This window comes from Heterodontus francisci, chromosome 13 (genome assembly GCF_036365525.1).
Source record: "Heterodontus francisci isolate sHetFra1 chromosome 13, sHetFra1.hap1, whole genome shotgun sequence".
NCBI classification, from domain to species: Eukaryota; Metazoa; Chordata; class Chondrichthyes; order Heterodontiformes; family Heterodontidae; genus Heterodontus; species Heterodontus francisci.
Window position 1 is genome coordinate 29,543,786 of NC_090383.1, and position 19,633 is coordinate 29,563,418.

Below are 19,633 nucleotides of genomic sequence, written 5' to 3' on the forward strand. Positions count from 1 at the left end.
ACCAGTTCCCCTTTATTCACAGCACATGTTACTTCTTCAAAGAACTCCAATAAATTGGTTAAACATGATATCCCTTTCACAAAACCATGTTGACTGTGCCTGATTGCCTTGAATTTTTCGAAGTGCCCTGTGTCACGCTAGGCCCCCTCCTGCCAAGAATGAGGCGCATTAATTTTGTCATGAACATTAATTTTAAACTGTTACTGAAGTTAAGAAAGGACTTGTTAAACAGATCAGCCATGGCTGGAAAATACATTTGCATATTAACAGACAGTGTTTGGAAGGACAAAGCAGCCATTCCCTGACACATTCAACTCACAATGGATTTTTGATCACCAAATGTTGAAGGTGGGGGAGCTTGCATTCCAGGTTGACTACTAAGATGGCCAAATACACAAATGGACATGGTCAAACCAGCCAGGCATAAGACTAACCTGCTGGGCAATCTGCATTTTTTGAATTTGTACGAACAATTTGGGCAGAAAGTGTTTGTTCCTGGACTGAGAAGATCTCTGCTGTCTGCTCCTATCTCTTTCTCACAAGCCTCTGAATCCACTGAAGACACATGAACCCCAAGAGAGAAAAGTCTGCTACCTCGAACAAGGTTTAAGAAGAATACTGGGCCCCAACAAAAAGCAAGATCTACCTACCATCAAAGAGTCTACAGTGAGCTCGAAGAACCGTATCAACAACTCTTCAGATATTGCCTCAAACCTTTCCACTTTATTTTTCTTCTGCTGTTTTCTGTCTCTATTTGCATATGTGTATTGCGTATGCATGCTAGTGTTGGGCACGGCGTGTATCCGTAGGCGTTAACCAAATTAGAGTTTAAGTTTAATAAATTACAACTTTTCTTCTTTAAACCTAAGAAAGCCCGCTTGTGCAGGTTTCTTTGCCTTATAATTGGAAAGCAGTGAACAAGGATTCACCAAAGAGGGAGCTAAAAAAACACGGTGTGTTTAAAAACAAAACCCTGTTACAGTAAGATCAGGTGAAGGCTGAAAAGGAACCCTAGACCTTTTTCTCACCTGGTTCAAAAAGGGATGGAGACGGATAGCAGGACACTGCAGGCCAGTTAGCTTAACCTCTGTCTTAGGAAGAATGTTAGAAACTATGATTAAAGACGTTATCACAGGGTGTTAAGTCCAGGTGAGAAAGAGGTCTAGGGTTCCCTTTCAGCCTTCACCTGGTCTTAACATCCTGTTATAATGTCTTTAATCATAGTTTCTAACATTTTTCTTAAGACAGAGGTTAAGCTAACTGGCCTGTAATTTCCTGTTATCCGTCTCCCTCCCTTTTTGAATAAAGGATTTGCATTGGCTACTTTCCAATCGAATGGAACCCTCCCCGAATCTAGGGAATTTTGGAAAATCAAAACCAACGCATTAGCTATTTAACTCGCCACTTCTTTTAGGACCCTAGGATGAAGTCCATCAGGGCCCAGGGACTTGTCAGCCCGCAGCTCCAACAATTTGCTCAATACTGCTTCCCGGGTGATTGTAATTTTCTTGAGTTCCTCCCTCCCTTCCATTTCTTGACTTACAGCTATTTCTGGGATGTTACTTGTATCCTCTATAGTGAAGACCAAAATACCTGTTCAATTCATCTGCCATCTCCTTATTTTCCCTTATTAATTCCCCAGACTCGATTTCTATAGGACCAATGTTGACTTTGTTAACTCTTTTCTTTTTAAAATATCTATAGAAACTCTTACCATCTTTTTTTTATTTCTAGATCTTTCTGTCGTACTCTAATTTTTCCCTCCTTATCAATCTTTTAGTCATTCTTTGCTGTTTTTTATATTCGGGCCAATCTTCTGATCTGCCACCCACCTTTGTGAAATTATATGCTTTTTCTTTAAGTTTGATACTACCTTAAACTTTTTGAAGTTCACCACAGATAGTGTGTCCTTCCCTTGGAAGTTTTCTTTCTCATTGGAATGTATTCTGTGTATTCTGAAATATCCCCTTAAATGTCTGCCACTGCACCTGTTGACCTATCCCTTAACCTAATTTGCCAGTTCATTTTAGCTAGCTCTGCTTTCATGCCCTCATAATTGCCCTTATTTTCATTCTTCTCTCCCTCAAACTGAATGTAAAATTCAAACATATTATGATCGCTGCTACCTTGGGGCACCTTCTCTGAGGTCATAAATTAATCCTATTTTGTTGCACAATACCAGGTCTAGTATAGCCTGCTCTCTGGTTGACTCCGGAAACTGCTGTTCTAAGAAACTATCCCGAAAACATTCTATGAACTCCTCATCTAGGCTACCTTTGCCCATCTGATTTTTCCAGTCTATATGCAGAATAAAATCCCCCATGATTATTACCGTACCTTTCTGACAAGCTCCCATTATTTCTTCCTTTATACTCTGTCCTACCTTGTGGTTACTATTAGGGGGCCTGTCCACCACTCCCACAGGTGACTTCTTGCCTTTATCATTTTTCATCTCTACCCAAACTGCTTCTACATTCTAGTTTTCTGAACTTAGGTCATCCCTCTCTATTGTGCTAATACCATCATTAATTAACAGATCCACCCCTCCACCTTTTCCTATCTTCCTGTCCTTCCTAAATGTCATGTTCCCTTCAATATTCAGGTCCCAATCTATATCATCCTGCAACCATGTCTCTGTAATGGCTATCAGATTGTACTTATTTATTTTGATTTTGCTATAAGTTCATCTGCTTTGATTTGAATGCTACGTGCATTCAGATATAGAGCCTTTAGTTTGGTCCTTTTTATTATTTTTGTAACATCTAGCCTGACTGCTCATTTACCCTTTGTACTTTCTATCCCTTCCTGTCATGGTCTGTTTATTATTTCCTATATTAGTACTTTTCTCTCTTGCCCTGTCTCTACTCTTTGATTTACCACATCTTACCAAATTTGATCCCTTTCCCCCACTATTCAGTTTGAAACCCTGTCTACTTCCCTAGTTATGCAGCTCACTAGAACACCAGCCCCAGCATGGTTCAGGTGTAGACCATTCCAACGGTACAGCCACCACTTTCCCCAGTACTGGTGCCAGTGCCCCACGAACTGGAACCCACATCTACCACACCAGTCTTTGAACCACGCAACCTATGCCAATTTTCACGTGGTTCAGGTAATAATCCAGAGATTATTACCTTTGACCTTCTTCTTAATTTGCTGCCTAGCTCCTCATACTGACTATGCAGAACCTCCTTCCTTGTCCTGCCTATGTCGTTGGTACCTACATGGACCAAGATGACTTGATCCTCCCCCTCTCCAGCCCCAAGCAGATGTCCTGAACCCTGGCACTGGGCCGGCAACACAGCCTTCTGGACTCACGCACTTTGCTGCAGAGAACAGTGTCAATCTCCCTCACTATACTGTTCCCTACTACCTCTACATTCCTTTTTACTCCCCGAACTTGAATGGCTTCCTGTACCACGGTGCCATGGTCAGTTAGCTCATCCACCCTGCAGCCCCCACTGTCTTTCAAACATGCTGAAAGAACCTCAAACCTCAATCACCATGGTGGAGGCTCCGGCACTCTTGCCCTCTGGGTCCCCTTATCTGCCTCAGCTGCAACCACACTCTCCTGTCACTGACCAAATCAGAAGACCCTATCCTCCTGGTACAAAATCTCCAGGTAACTTAGCCCCTCACTGATGTGTCGCAGTATCTGCAGCTTGGCCTTCATCTCAATGACTCTGACCCGAAGCCCCTCAAGCTGCAAACACTCACTGCAGACGTGTTTGCCCTGGATCACACTGGCACCCAGGAGCTCCCACATGCTGCCATGACACATCAACTGTTCTGTCATCCTTAATGTGTTTTAATTAACTACTTAATTACTTTATTCAATTGTTTATTTTCCTTTTTTATATTTTTTTTAACCTTACCACCAGTTCCTGTACTATTTTAAACCTTAGGAATAGAATAGACCTTAACCACTTACCCGATACTCACCAAACAGCTAGCTTCTTCTCCTATATTAGAGTAAGAACCAAATCCTTTAGGGTGAAAAAGTTAGAAAAAGCAAAGGAGCACCTTCTTCCCCAACTCCCTCACCCAACTCCCAGCACTGTGTTCAAGTCGCACTCAGTGCTAAGCTGCACTGAGATGCCTGTATTTATATGTTCTGAAACTAAAGAGATTAGCTGAGCCCCAGGTACAGAAAAAATAGTTCAAGCTAGTTTCCTTAATTAACTAACGGCAGCTGCTCCCCAGTGGATAACCTGTATATCCCTGCTTAGGCCCCTGGATGAACTTTAGAATCTAAACAGTAACTTTCAGTTAAATATTAAATGTTAGATATGCACAAAATTAGATTTTTAGAAAGAGTTTCAAATTCCCTCACCTCACTAAACTCTCAGCACACTGTTCAAGTCGCACTCAACTTGTCTAAAACCTTCATTTTGAAGGTCTATATCATATGCCCTACTATTTTTCTACAGTGGACATAAATGTATGCAACTGTGCTTCATCACTGAAGACCTGGAATCATCCTAGTCACTCTGCTCTAAATGCATTCTTTTGGAGGCAGGGTGATCTAAACTGCACATTTATGGGCTGGATTTTATGCCCCCCCCCCCCCCAAGGCGAGGGGGCCATAGAATTGCAACGGGGGCAGAGGGTCCATCACCGCCCTGTCGCTCCCCCCTGTCACCAAGTGATTTTGCTGGGGGCGGCATAACCCGACGACGGCCCTCCCATGCCGAGGCCAATTGAGGCCCTTAAGTGGCCTGTTAATGGCCAATTAAGGACCTCATCCCGCCGCCTCTGGGATCTAACTAGTGGCAGGGGTGCCTCTGCCACACGGGGAGGGCGCCTTAGTGGGCAATCTGTAGCCCATGGAGGACGCCTGCTGGAAAAACCTCCATTTCCATGGACTTCCCTCCCCCGGGACTTTAAGCCAAACTCTCACTCCCCCTTGCCTGCACCTTCCGACTGGTCCCAGCAACCCTGCCTCACTTTCCTGATGGGTTCCAGCGCTGGGCCTGGATCCAAGGCTTCTGTCGTACTGGCAGTGGCCACCGCTAGCAGTAGCGCTGCCAGTACTGCTGTGCTGCCGACCCTGTGATTGGCCGGCAGCTCTTGGAGGTTGGATCCCCATCTTTAAAGGGATGGGAATCCCGGCACAGGACACTTAGGCTTAGATGAAGAGACAGAGAGTCATGTATCAAAGTTTGCTGATGATACAAATCTAGGTGGAAAGGTAAGTTGAGGGGAGGACACAGAGAGGCTGCAAAGAGATATAGACAGGTTAAGTAAGTCAGCAACAAGGTGGCAAATGGAGTATAATGTAGGGAAGTGTGAAGTTATGCACTTTGGTTATAAGAATAGAAAAGCAGAACATTTTTAAAAGGTGTGCAACTTGAAAGTGTTGATGTTCAAAGAGACTTGGTTATGCTTGTACAAGGAACGTAGAAAGTTAACATGCAGGTACAACAAGCAATTAGGAAGGCAAATGACATGTTGGCCTTTATTGCAAGGGGATTGGAGTACAGGAATAAGGAAGTATTGCTACAATTGTACAGGGTTTTTGTGAGATCACATCGGGAATACTGTGTGCAGGTTTGGTCTCCACATTTAAGGAAGGATATACTTGCATTGGAGGCGGTGCAACGAAGGTTCACTAGATTGGTCCCTGGGATGAGGGGGTTGTCCTATGATGAGAGACTAAGTAAATTGGTCCTGTATTCTCTGGAGTTTAGAAGAATGAGAGGTGATCTTATTGAAACATATAAGATTCTAAAGGGGCTGGATGGGGCAGACACTGAGAGATTATTTTCGCTGGTCGGGGAATCTAAAACATGGGGGCACAGTCTCAGGATAAGGGGCCGAACATTTAGGACTGAGATGAGGAGAAATTACTTCATTCAAAGGGTTGTGAATCTTTGAAATTCTCTACCCCAGAGGGTTATGGATGCTCCATCGTTGAATACATTTATAGCTAGGATAGACCGTTTTTTGGTCTCTCGGAATCAAGGGGTATGGCGAGCAGGCAGGAAAGTGGAGTTGAATCCTAAGATCAGCCATGATCGTTTTAAATGGAAGAGCAGGCTCGATGGGCCATATGGTCTGCTTCTGCTCCTATTTCTTGCGTTCTTGTTTGTGTTAGGCAGCAAAAGGATGGAGGGTCGCTCCATGGAGGTACGAAAAGGCTGAGGCAACGATCCCCCCGCCATTTTGATCTGGCACTGGGAGCCCCACCTCCTCCACAAAATCCAGCCCCATAAGTCAAAAATTGGCCTTATCAGCACTCCATATACTTTCCCTTTAATGTGTTCTAACTTATGGTCAAATGCCCACTAGATGTACCCCATAATGATTTTCTCTCTTAATAAATGACTCACACTGCTTTCAGATTTGAATCAATAATCATTCCCAAGTATTTCATGTAGAAGTGGTGGGCTTGATGGGCTGATGGCCTTCTCTGGTTTCCTATGTTCTTTGTGAACCAGAAGACAACACTTAATTACACATGCCTTAGGCCAGATGCAATATTATAAAGAGCAGAAGCTTTTGTTTTTGAACATCGTACTGAATAAACTAATGTGATATGTTGTAGAGGGCATATGTTTATCATCTGTTTAAAATAGCAGGGAAATCTTGACATAGATTAAAGCAGCCACCTCTTATAAGAGTCCTTACTGCATTTCAGTGCAGTTTTGATGTGCATTTATTTTCTGTTGCTGTCTAAGCTGCTTCTATGAAGTCAAGAGTATCAATGTTACAATGCAGGGGGGGGGGGGGGTAATTTTTACTATAAACGTTAGACAGAAAACAGACAGAATAGATCACATGTCTCTTATAGAGCCCACCCAATTTTCATTTTGATGGAAATCAAAATTGGGAGCGTTCTATAATCTATGCCACCAGTTTACTGCGCAAGAGATGGAGGGAAAAATTACCCCAAGAAACAGTTCCAAGATCAGTAAACTATGTCTTTTTTGGGCTTTACGAGATACAAAGGTGGAACGTCCATACTTATCCTTAATTTATAAATGCTTAATTTTATTTCTTATAGATTATATTTCCCAGGAAATCATTGATATGCTACATTCTTTAACTTTAGATATTTGTTAACATAGTTCATGCTAAACATAAAAGCTTTGATATTACTGTTATTGAACAGGTGGATGGGTGAGATTGCAAGCTAGGATATTATCTAAGATTTTAATGCCAGTTGTAGTTCAGTACAACACTCAGGAAAGCTAGAAAATATTTGTTGTAAGCCATATGAAAAAAAATCATGTTTTACATTCAGAATCTCAGGAGATCCATTATTTCAGAGATTTGGCTTAACTTGTGGGACAGGTAAGAGAAATTGTAGAGTATTATATGTAAAATAAATCTACCCGTGTTTCCATTTGCAGGCTGTTAGCAGCTTTCATTCATTTTTGCTGACTTAACAAATTGACAACTGAGCAATAAAATATAAACTATGTTCAATGCTCATGGACACAAATCTTAAAAACTGTCAAAGGAAGTGCATAAATTTACTGATGCACCGTTGTCTACCAGCTCTATTAACAGAGTGATTTAGTCCAGCAGTTCTAACATATGCATTCCTAGTGTAGAAAAACTTAGCAAAGAACCAAAGCCCATAGTATACCACCAAGGTAGGAGAGAAGATGGAGTAATTCAAAAAATTACCTTTGCATGATACAGAACAAATCTTGGGTTTTTGCAGCCTATTTATTATAGGATAAAGGATGGAGGTAATAGGTTGCAGAATGCAACATTAGGGGTCTGGCTTATCCTGATAGTTCACAGTCGTCCATAAGCTAAATGTGAATTTGAATTAACGTATTCTCATGACCTTGTAAACTTAACAGGAGGATTTAATTTGTTCTGTATTTTTAGTTAAGTCATAAATTTGTTCACCCAGATTTTCTTGAGGCCTTAGAACAGTGCAAAATAAAGAAGAAATTATGGAGTAAGTTACTTACTTAATATGTACAGTTTTATGGTGACGTGCACTGGAAAAGCAAAGAGATTTTTTCCAAATGTTTGAGTTCACTGAGTATAATGCAGCATTGTATAGCTAACTATGTACCTTACCACTGTGCAGTCCCTTTCGTGAACAGAAAGGTTTATTGCTCACTTAGTATACAGAAGGTATACAACCACAGGCATAAAAGTAAGCAACTAAGTGCGTATTTTCTTGGTCATGTCCATGACGTACAAATCTTTCTGGAATCAGGTCTTCATTCGCTATTACAGAGTGAAAACTGATTGCAAAAGACACTTGGGAAACATTGGCTACCCACTCAAATCTTGTTTGCTGACTCCTCATGGGACGACAATTTCTCCTCAGGGAAGGGATTTTACTCAGTAATATTATAGATAGAGAAATCAAATTACAATAAAACAATAGGCCATTAAAGCAATGTTTCAGATGATTAGATTTTCTGAGGGGGGAATGCTTGCAGTATTAGCCACAGCAAATAGAATAATGCTGATAATACATGCTCCACAGTATAACTGAGGAAAGAGGCATAAGATTGCTTGGAAAAGATTAGCATCCACCGGCAAGATGCAGGAACAAGATATGGTTGAGGGCGGTCATTGCCCTTCATGCCAGTCATTGGCGGCATCTGACTGATGAATTTTTCAGTTGAGCCTTTTCCATGTTTCAGCCAGCAAACAGATGAACATAAATTGCTCATTTGTAAATAGTGACTACCATTTCTCAAAATACTTTGGAGTTTGTTAACACAACAAAGAAATATCTTAGCAGAAGAAATAAATAACACAAGAAGGCAGTGTCTGCAATACACATAATTTTGATTTATTTCACATACGAACATACAAACTATGAGCAGGAGTAGGCCATTCGGCCTCTCGAGCCTGCTCTGCCCTTCTATAAGATCATGGCTGATCTGTTTGTGGACTCAACTCCATTTTCCTGCCTAACCCCAATAACTTTGACTCCCTTGTTTGTCAAGAATCTGTCTACCTCTGCCTTAAAAACATTCAATGCCCTGCCTCCACCACTCTCCGGGAAACGTCCAACATCTACTCTGTCAAGTCCCCCAGGATCTTGTATGTTTCAAAAAGATCTCCTGTCATCCTTGTAATCTCCAATGAATACAGACCCAGCCAGTCCAACCTTTCCTCATAAGATAACCCTCTCATCCCAGGAATCAGCCAAGTGAACCTTCTCTGAACTGCTTCCAATGCAATTATATCCTTTTTTAAGTAAGGAGATCAGAACTGTACACAATACTCTCGATGTGGTCTCACCAATGTCCTGTACAACTGTAGCAAAACATCTCCGCTTTTATATTCTATTCCTCTTGCAATAAACAACAACATTGCACCTGCTGTACCTGCATACTTTGACTGATGATGTATGTGCAACTTGTAAGTTTCCATATCTTGCTGCACTGCTGTGCTAGGTGTACTGTAGTGTTGTGCTATGTTTTCTGTTTATCTATATAATCCTGAGTGGAAGAATTTCTGAGTGTCCCTTTCAAGACCTATCTGATCTGCTGCTCATCTACTTCCAGATGATGAGTCAGGAATTTATTCCAATAGTGGGGGCCTATAAAATAACTGCAATTTCTTCCATCAGTTGCCTCAATCCCAGTAGGGTTCTGGCCATTCATGAACAGCATTGCTGAACAGCAACCTGCATTTTCTCACCCACTACCTCTGCCTCTTCCTGACCTACAATCAGTAGCTTATCCTATGTGTGTAAAAAGAACCTCATACTCGCTCTCCAGCAATTGTCTGCTTTGAATAATGAGGATTATGAAGAATGGTATGGTGCAGTTTGTAATCTTGGCGACTGGATTGCCCTTGTGAGGAAAACAGAAGATTATACTACTTTGCATTTTGAAAGCATTTATTGTTCCAAAGGGACAGAAATATTCATTATGAATGTCCATGGGGCTCTCTCAATCATCTACTTACCTAAGGCAGAAGATTCATGGAAGCCCGGTGTCAGCCATGGCTTAGTTGATAGCACTCTTGCTGCTGAGTTACAAGGTTCTGGCTTTAAGTCCCACTCCAGGACTAAAGCAAAAAAATCAAGGATGATACTCCAGTAAGTACTGAAGGAGTACTTTTGGAGGTGCTGTCTTTCGAATGACATGTTAAACGAAGGCCCCATCTACCTGCTTGGGTGGATGTAATAGATCCCATGGCGCTATTTTGAAGAAGAGCAGGGGAGTCATACCTGAGGTTGTGACCAATATTTATCCCTCAATCAACATCACAAAAACAGATTATCTGGTCATCTTCACATTGCTGTTTGTGGGAGTTTGCTGTGCACAAATTGGTTGCCACACTTCCTACATTACAACTGTGACTACACTTCAAAAATACTTCATTAGCTGTAAAGTGCTTTGAGACGCCAGTGGTTGTGAAAAATTGCTATATAAATGCAGGTCTTTTTTTCAGAAGAAACAGCTTTGGTTGTGGATCTTTGCTGAATTTAGAGCAGACAATCATGAGAAATCCCACAAGTTCAAACTCATTGAATTTAATATGATTTGATTATGGGGCCCAAAATTGCAACAATGTCATTGTGCAATTGGAAATGAGGCAGAGCAAGACTTCTGCCTGACTTGAGGTTGTGGTGCTGACATTTAAATCTAACTCTTTTATTTCCGTCTGCATTTTTGTAACAAGCCTCCTATGTGATACTTTATTAAATGCCTTCTTACATAGACAGTACATTTACTGGATTCCTTTCATGTATCCAATCAGTTGCCTCTTGAAGAACATCTTAAATTTGTCAAACAAATATTACCAAACAAATCTATGCTGAATCTTCTTGATTAACCCACATATTTCTAAATGCTCACTAATTTTATCTCCAATAATGAATTCTAAGAGTTTGTCCAAAACTGACATTAGATTACATGGTTTATTTATCCTATTTATCCTCCTTGAACAGTGGTGTTACATGGGCTACCCTTCAGTCCCCCAGTACAATTGGATATCTAAGGAGGATTGAAAATGGTGGTGGAATCTCATCTATCACTTGACTTCTGTTAACAGCCTATGGAGCATGCCATCAGCCAAGCCATTTAAAAAGAAACTGTTTCTGTCTGCACACTATAACAGAGTAAGAAATTGTCTGGTAGCAATGTGTAGGGACACTATGAAGGTATTCTGTGTGTATTTTTAGTGAGATGGTAAATATTTTCTTTTAGAACATGTTCATGATTTTTCAATAATTAGTGGAAATCTTCACATTCATTTGCTATGTAGAACTACCAGAGGAATTCTGAGCCTAAAGTATGACTCACAGGGAGAAGAGAATACCAAATTTATGTACTAATGAAAAGTCATTGACCTGAAAAGTTAACTCTGTTTCTCTCGCCACAGATGCTGCCTGACCTTTCTGTTTTTATTTCAGATTTCCGGCATTCGCAGCATTTTGCTTTGTATTATGTTTGTCTGTGACTGTCTATTTAGTCCGTATGTCTGGACCTACACTTGCATAGTACCTGTGGAAAATTTAAAAAAATACTTTAGTGAATTTAACTTTGAAAGCTGAAACTTGCAAGTGTATTCTCGGATAGAGAAATTGAGTGGAGCTGAAATGTTCATTGAAATTCATAGAATGTCAACTAGAACAGCTGTATTCTACTTACCTATCTGTTTAATTACTTTGCTTGTAGAATGTGTATTTAACAATGCTGTTAGTAAAATGAATTAATATGGTAAATCACCCATGATACTGATGTTAAATGAATTCCTTAAATAGTCTTTTCATTCACATGGGATATTAAAGCTTTTACCACACGTGAAAATGCTGATGGATTAGGAAGTCACAGCATAAGTTGCAGATAACTTACACATGAAACAACTGTATCTGACCAGATGTGTTGATTTTCATATTCTTTCTGAGAACACTTGTCTTTTGCAGTCTGCATTCCCTAATTTAGGTGTCAGTCATGGTTCAATGGTATCACTCTCGCCTCTGAATTAGAAGGCTGTTGGGTCAAGCTCAACTCCAGAAAAATTTGGTTGATGATCCAAGCTTATGCTCCAGTGCAGTACAGAGAGAGTTCTGCACAGTTGGAGTTGCCATCTTTTGGTTGAGACGTTAAACGGGGGGATCGTCTGCCCCTCAGGCATATATATCAGATCCCAGGGCAATATTTTGAAGAAAAGCAGGGGAGTTCTCTCCTGGCCAATAGTTGTCACTCAACTAACATCACTAAAATAGATTATCTGGTCGTAATCTCATTGCTGCCAGTGGGATCTTACTATGTGCAAATTGTTGATACTGTTCTTACACTGCAACAGTGAAAACACTTCAAAAGTGATTAATTGTCTGTAAAGTGCTTTGGGACATTCTGTGGTTGTAACAGGCACAACAGAAAGGCAAGTTTTTTTTTCTTTTCAAAATCCTCTCAATTGGACATGAGGGCCTTTGTTAACTCCAGGCTGAGAATGGGCAGGAGGTGGGTAGAGCCCACCACCTAACCCTTGCCAACATAGGGCTCAAGCTGTTTTAATGCCACACTCTCATTTATATTCTGCCACTGAGCTGCTGAAAGGTGTCCATTTATTCTAGAATCATTGGTTACAGAACAGAAGGCCTGTCGAGTCTGCCGGCTCTCTGCAAAAGCAATCCAGCCAGTCCAACTCTCTTGCCCTTTCCTGAACATGTCAGTGGCATCCACCATGTTGGAGCCTCTGCTAACAACTTCCATGGCAAGTTGCATTGCTGCTATGGAAACTCAGGTGCCTGCCATCTTTGCTTTGGGGGCCAGTATTGACAGGACCATCAAGAGTGTCACATCACTCCTGCTCTCCGTTTTCATGCAGAGCTATGGGCGTGCTGAGGCACAGTCTCAGGAGTATGTCCTTGGCTCCTTGGGAGAGGTACATGCTGTGATTCCTCTACTGCTACACAGCCACCTGGGTCAGACTGCCTTGGCACATGCCGAGATGCTGCAGTCTACAGCTGGCCTCACAGCTGCTCTAAGTTGCCCATCATGGCCATCTGAAGTGGCCTTAGTGGAAGCTAAGCAGCTATTCACCTTTCAGCCTGTAACGTCTGGGGATACATTTTGTAGGAGCACTAGGATAGGCAAATGAGCATACACACCACTGGTATTGTGCATTCAAATGTATAGGCCTGTAGATCCATAAACATTTGCAAAGAGGAAAAACAGTTTAACATTTCAGTATGGACCCTTGGCTCAAACCCAGTTTTCTGTTTTTGCTTCACATTTTCTGATTTGTTTTCTTGTTATAGCTAGGAGAAATGATTAAACCCAATAATGTAAAAGTACTGAGTAAACAAACACAATTGAAATTACAGTATAGAGAATTAGTCTGGGTCAATGACGATCTCTATTGATTATAATTCATCTTCACAATGGCACAATGACTGTTCCAATCTAGTTCTATAACCGTATAATCAGGACGCAGTGTTTTAATAACTGTTGAGAAAGGCAAAAGAAGTTAGTAATAGTTCTTTATAACTTTTTGATATTTGCAGTGTTGATGATGATCTTCCCTGAATGAAATTAATTCAAAACCAATAGTGTGTTGAAGTCTAGAATATAGTACAGTAACTTGGATAACTAAATTTACATGAGTTAGTAAGGCAAGACTGGTCAAAATAAAATGATGGCTGCAATATATTTCCATTTACAAGACAAGAGTTTATCATGAACTTTTGATTTGTCTTCAGTGCAGAGACAAACTGTAATTTACCTGGTGCAGTCAACTTGTATTCAGTTAACATTCAGCACATTGCAATAGAAATAGGGGACTGAATTTTATGAGTGCGCCGCAGTTAATCGGCGTGCATTCTGCGCAAATGCGCTGTCCCTGAGCCTCCGCGATATTACACACGGGGACTCATTTAAATAGAGGGGGCGGCGGAGCAGTTGCCCCGATGGCGGAGCAGCTGCCCCGGTGACGTAAGGGGGTGACCGCCACGTCCCCGGCAACGTCATCCGGCGCCACTGCGCAGGCGCCGGCACCATTTCTAAAGGGCTTGAAGCCCTCAACACACATTTAAATTTTTAAAGATGGATTGCACTTAATATGTTTTTAATAAATAATTAGGAGATGGAGGCCCTTCCCCAACCCCCACAATGGTCATTACATTGCCCGAAATGACCATCCATTGATTTTACAAATACCCTAAACTTCCCCCCCAACCTTTGATCCTTTGCCCTTCAACCCCTTCCCACCATCCCCACATCCAATTAAAATTGATTTCCCCGCTCCTCCACTCCTCCTGCCCTGAAAATTCTATTGCTCCCCCCCGTCCCCACCAGGTTCTTGCCCAGAATGCCATGCAGCGTTCCGAAGGTGCACGGAGCACGACCGCCGGTTGTAATGCAGAGTGGTATGGCCGCCGCCGCCTGCAGGTAAGTTAATTTGAATGTCATTAGGGTTCATTTTAATATGGAGATGAAGGGCCCGCCGCCTGGTGGCAGGGGGGGGGGGTGCTGCACTGAAGTCCACCCGCCGCCGGTAATATGCGTGGGCCCTTCTCGACATCGCGGGTCGAGACAGGCCTCTCCTCGCAGCATTTTACCGGCCCCAGCACCACGACCTGCGGCGTTGAGGGGCTGTTAAATTCAGCCCAGGATTACAAAGGTCAAAAAAGGTAACTTGCATTAAGCAGACTACTGGTTTGTATTGAATGGCATTTGCAGATGCACCCAGTATACATGTTTTTGCACAATAATGAGACTAAGTTAACAATCGGATGTCTCTGCACTGCTCATAGTGATTGATAGCATCCACCTGCTTCACTGAATCTATCAACATCAAAAGATGCATGTTCTTATATATGAACGGCCCAAGGAGGAATTAAATTTGATTGCACTAAGGGGTATAAATTATAGAGAGTCATAGATACAGCACTGAAACAGGCCCTTTGGCCCACCACGTCTGCGCCGACCAACAACCACCATTTATACTAATCCTACATTAATCCCATATTCCCTACCACGTCCCCACCATTCTCCTACCACCTACCTACACAGGGGGCAATTTACAATGTCCAATTTACCTATCAACCTGCAAGTCTTTGGTTGTGGGAGGAAACCGGAGCACCCGGAGGAAACCCACGCGGTTACAGAGAGAACTTGCAAACTCCGCACAGGCAGTACCCAGAACCGAACCCGGGTTGCTGGAGCTGTGAGGCTGCGGTGCTAACCACTGCGCCACTGTTTACAAACAGAACTCCCTGTATTTTATCACTTTGGAGCTGCTAAGAACATTTAGAATGGACCTTTCCCATGAACAATTTGACTGACAATGGGTATCAAAGAGTCACATTGCTGAACAGCTCACATAATGCCACTTTGAAGGTCTATCTTAATTCAACAAAATTGTATAAATCCTAATTTCCCATGGATTTAAAACCTCAGGAGAAAATAAAACTCAGTAACTTATTTTAAAAATATAATGGTCATTTAACAGTTCCTGTCTTATATATTTGCCGACAGAAAAAAGAATGTGCAATTATATAATGGGTGGAATTTTATGGGCCCTGCAAGAACGGAATCTGTGGGGTGTGGGGTGATTTAATTAGGTGGGAGGTGTTTTTTCTGATTTCCAACAGTGGGATTTTTTAACCAAAATTAAGTCAGTGGTGTGTTTGTGGCGTTCCGGGTACCTCCCGCGCAGTGGTGGATTGCATCTTTGCATTTATTTACATGCCGTGAATACTCATTTCCCTACACTTTTATGCCCCCCACACAGGGCGGGCTGGTGGCGGGGGCCCAGGCCATAGACTTTAGTGGGAGACGGGGATGCCATTCCTGATACCTTCCTGCCCCTGCTGCAATTTTACCAGAGAGAAATGGCCCGCCCGCCCCAGGCCAATCAAGGTCCTTAAGTGGCCAATTAACTGTCACTTAAGGGCCTCCTCTAAAATACCAGCAGCAGCGGGCACCTCAGGCCCCCAGAACGTTGCCAGGTAAAAACTAGCATCCTCCTTGCGGGCTGGGTGGTGCCCTCCTGATCGGGCACCCTGCGCCCCACAGAGGGCCCCCCGCCCGAAGCTCCAACCGCCCCCACTAAAATGAAGTCTTCTCCCCTCCCAACCGACACCCCTTGCCTCACCAGGCTTGGCTGATTGTCCCCGGTGAGGCCCCAAAAACGTAACTTTCTTCCGGGTGCGGCGTCCACGATCCTGTTGTGGCTGAGTGCAATTCCAGAAGTGGCCACCGCTCACGGTGGCACTGTTGGGACTGAGAGCTGCCAGCTTGTTGATTGGCTGGCAACTCTTGGAGGTGGGACTTCCTGCCTCAGGGAGGTGAAAGTCCCACCCAAGACCAATTAAGGTTCTGGGCCACGTAAAATCCTGGCGTGGCTCCCAGGCCCGGAGGAGGCGGCTCACCCTCAACTTTTTGGCCAGTGGGTGTGGCTTCCCGTCCAACGTATAATTCCAGCCTTAGTTCCAATTAAGCCTTACCTGCCAGATTAGGTGAACGGCAAGCACTATTCCCATGCCAACTGGTTCATGTCTGAACACGGCGTGCAACAGTCGGCTTTGTGCAGTTGAGACTGAGGTCAGTGTTTCTCATTCTGGAACTCATTGGCAAAACAAACATGAGAATTGGAATGGCTGTTTACCTCCAGGCTCGCCACCATTCAGGGCGATTCTTCTCAGGAGATGCCTGTGAAGGCATGGGTGGGTCTATATAGAGGAGCAGGGGAGGCTACTTGGGGAGAACCAAGGGTGGGTTTACCGGGTCTACCATGGAAGAGCTGGGGAGGGAGTTGGGGGAGAAGCAAGGGTGGGTTTATCAGGCCTACATGGAGGAGCAGGTGAGGTTACTCGGGAAAAATAGGGAAGGGAGGGAGGAGGGGAGAGCCAAGGGTGGATTTACCGGGTGCATGGTGGAGCAGGAGAGGGAAGATGGTAGAAGAGGATGGGCTTGCTGGGTCTACATGTAGGAGCAGGGGAGCGAGGAAGGGAGAACAAAGAGGGATTTAGTGGGTGCATGGAGGAACAGGGGAGGGAGGAGGGGAGAAGAGGCCGGGCTGATCGGGTGCATGGAACATCAGGGGAGGGAGGCGGGGAGCATCCAAGGTTTGTGATAGCTGTTTTTGCTCCTGAATGGCTTTGGGTGGCTGCGGAGTTGTTGGGTGGATTTGAGTATTACTGTTATCAGAAGAACATGAAGGACCGAAAGGGAGGGATGAGTGCTGTCAACGTCGGGGACCTGTGGGGTGAATTCAGGGTATAGGCTGGCAGAGGAAACGATCACAGTCACTGGAGGTAAATGGATTCTGTAGGGGGTGGGGAAGGCTGAGACTTAGGGTTGGGTACTCTACAGTATCATAGGGAGGGGAAGGGGATTCGGCAGTAATATTCAGTTTGATTTCAGGAGGATCAAGGGTCAGAGTGGGCATTTCGATGGTAACGGGAGTAGCAACGGGGGGGAGGGATGAAATGAATAAATTGATTGTGACACTGTGCACGGTAATGGGGGAGGTTCAATAGTAACAGAGGGAAGGTTTAAGGTTACATTGGGTGGGTTGAGGGTAATGAGTTCAGGCTGAAAGGTGGCAGGAGGAAGTTGGAAGGTGGGGAGATTTGCTTTATATTGTACCTGTACCATTTTCTCGATTGATAATGAAAACCACCTGGCCACTCAAGGATTGCAAGGTGAGTGGGAGGAGACAGTTGATTGTGAGTGAGTATTCAACCTGGCTGCATCTCTAAGGCACAATAAAAAAAAGAATGCACATTGCCTGTATGTTTCTGCTGACTGACATCAGAAGGCTGCATTGGAAAGTTCGGAACATGCGAGACCCCCAATTTTTATTACACCACGGGAAGAGGAGCACATGGAGTGAATAAGGATGGATCTATTCCTTCAACGCATGATGGCTGAATGCCAGCAACAGGCAGAACAGGAAGGTGAGGATGCTGCAACTGACAACATGCAGAAATGGCATTCTCGAAGATGGGTGCTGGCACATCATCACATCCTCAGAACAAGGAAAAATGACCTTCAAATGTCAGAGGGGCAATGCCAGAGATGCATAGGGATGTATCTTGAAATGGTCACAGAAAAATCTACGATCCTGCAGAATGACCTGCATCTGCTTGGTTTTTGTGGGACACCCATGCCACTTCCCCTCAAGTTTAATTGATTGCATACTGGCATCTTCCAGGGCTGAATGGGCAATATATGTGGCATATTACAGGCTGTGACACATAGTTGTATGGAAGAGGTGATCAATGCCCTTTTTCTTTAAGTCAGTAAGTTAATCTACATATCTATAGAGGAGGACAACCATCTCTGTGGACTTCACCGCCATCGCTGGGTTCCCTAGTGTGCAAGGAATGATCGATTGCACTCATGGGGCCATTAAAACTCCCTGGGAGACGACTGCTGCATGTGTGAATCCCAAAGGCTTCCAATATTTGAACATTTAACTGTTTTGCAAGGACAGGAGAAAATAAATGCAGGTTTGCAAACATTTCCAAAGGATCTTTAGTTTAGAGATACAGCACTGAAACAGGCCCTTCGGCCCACCGAGTCTGTGCCGGCCATCAACCACCCATTTATACTAATCCTACACGAATCCCATATTCCAATAATATCCCAACCGGTCCCTATATATTTCCCTACCACCTACCTATACTAGGGGCAATTTATAATGGCCAATTAACCTATCAACCTGCAAGTCTTTGGCATGTGGGAGGAAACCGGAGCACCCGGAGGAAACCCACGCAGACACAGGGAGAACTTGCAAACTCCGCACAGGCAGTACCCAGAATCGAACCCGGGTCCCTGGAGCTGTGAGGCTGCAGTGCTAACCACTGCGCCACTGTGCCGCCTGTTACGACTTGTACTTCTCGACGAAAACACAGCTGTGTGAAGTTAGAACAATAGAACCATCGAAAAATTATGGCACAGAAGGAGGCGATTCAGCCCGTCATGTCCGCACCGACTGAAAAAACTAGCTGCCCAATCTAATCCCACTTTCCAGCACCTGGTCCATAGCCTTGCCCCTACATCACTTCAGGTGTATATCCAGGTACCTTTTAAAAGAATTGAGGGTTTCTGCCTCCACCACCATTCCTGGCAGTGAATTCCAGACACCCACCACCCTCTGGGTGAAAAAGTTTTTCCTCATGTCCCCTCTAATCCTTCTACCAATCAGCCTAAATCTGTGCCCCCTGGTAATTGACCTCTACGCTAGGGGAAACAGGTCCTTCCGATATACTGTATCAAGGCCCCTCATAATTTTGTACACCTCTATTAAGTCACCCCTCAGCCTCCTCTGTTCTAAGGAAAACAACCCTAGCCTATCCAATCTTTCCTTATAGTTATTGACGAATGATCTGACTTGAATGCCTGGATCCATCGTGACAAGGGTTACCCCCTTGCTACATGGTTGATGACACCAGCGCATCATTCCCAAAGGGATGCTGAAGATAGATGCAAAGCTACTCACACATACACCAGAGCTATAATTGATAACACCATTGGCATTTTTAAAATGCCTTTATGCTGCCTTGAGATGTCTGGAGGTGCTCATCATGAAACACCAGAGAGGGTCTCTTGAGTCATGGTTGTTTTCTGTGTATTACACAACCTGGCACTTAGACACGGCTACTTTCTGCACAATAGGAGGAAGAACAGTTCTACCCTCTTTGAAGAGGGTGAGGAGGTGAACAACAATGCAAACA

The 19,633-nt window shown here is 43.6% G+C and overlaps 1 protein-coding gene and 1 long non-coding RNA gene across 6 annotated transcripts in view; one reads left to right on the forward strand and one right to left on the reverse strand.

Annotated features, from left to right (window-relative positions):
- LOC137376314 (uncharacterized) overlaps positions 1–4,004 on the reverse strand; it is a 49,599-nt gene extending 45,595 nt beyond the window's left edge. The window contains exon 1 of the long non-coding RNA XR_010976166.1: positions 3,932–4,004. This is a non-coding gene — a long non-coding RNA (uncharacterized lncRNA). The remainder of the gene's footprint in view (positions 1–3,931) is intronic.
- prkn (parkin RBR E3 ubiquitin protein ligase) overlaps positions 1–19,633 on the forward strand; it is a 1,503,655-nt gene that overhangs the window by 215,941 nt on the left and 1,268,081 nt on the right. The gene's annotated exons all lie outside the window — the stretch shown is intronic.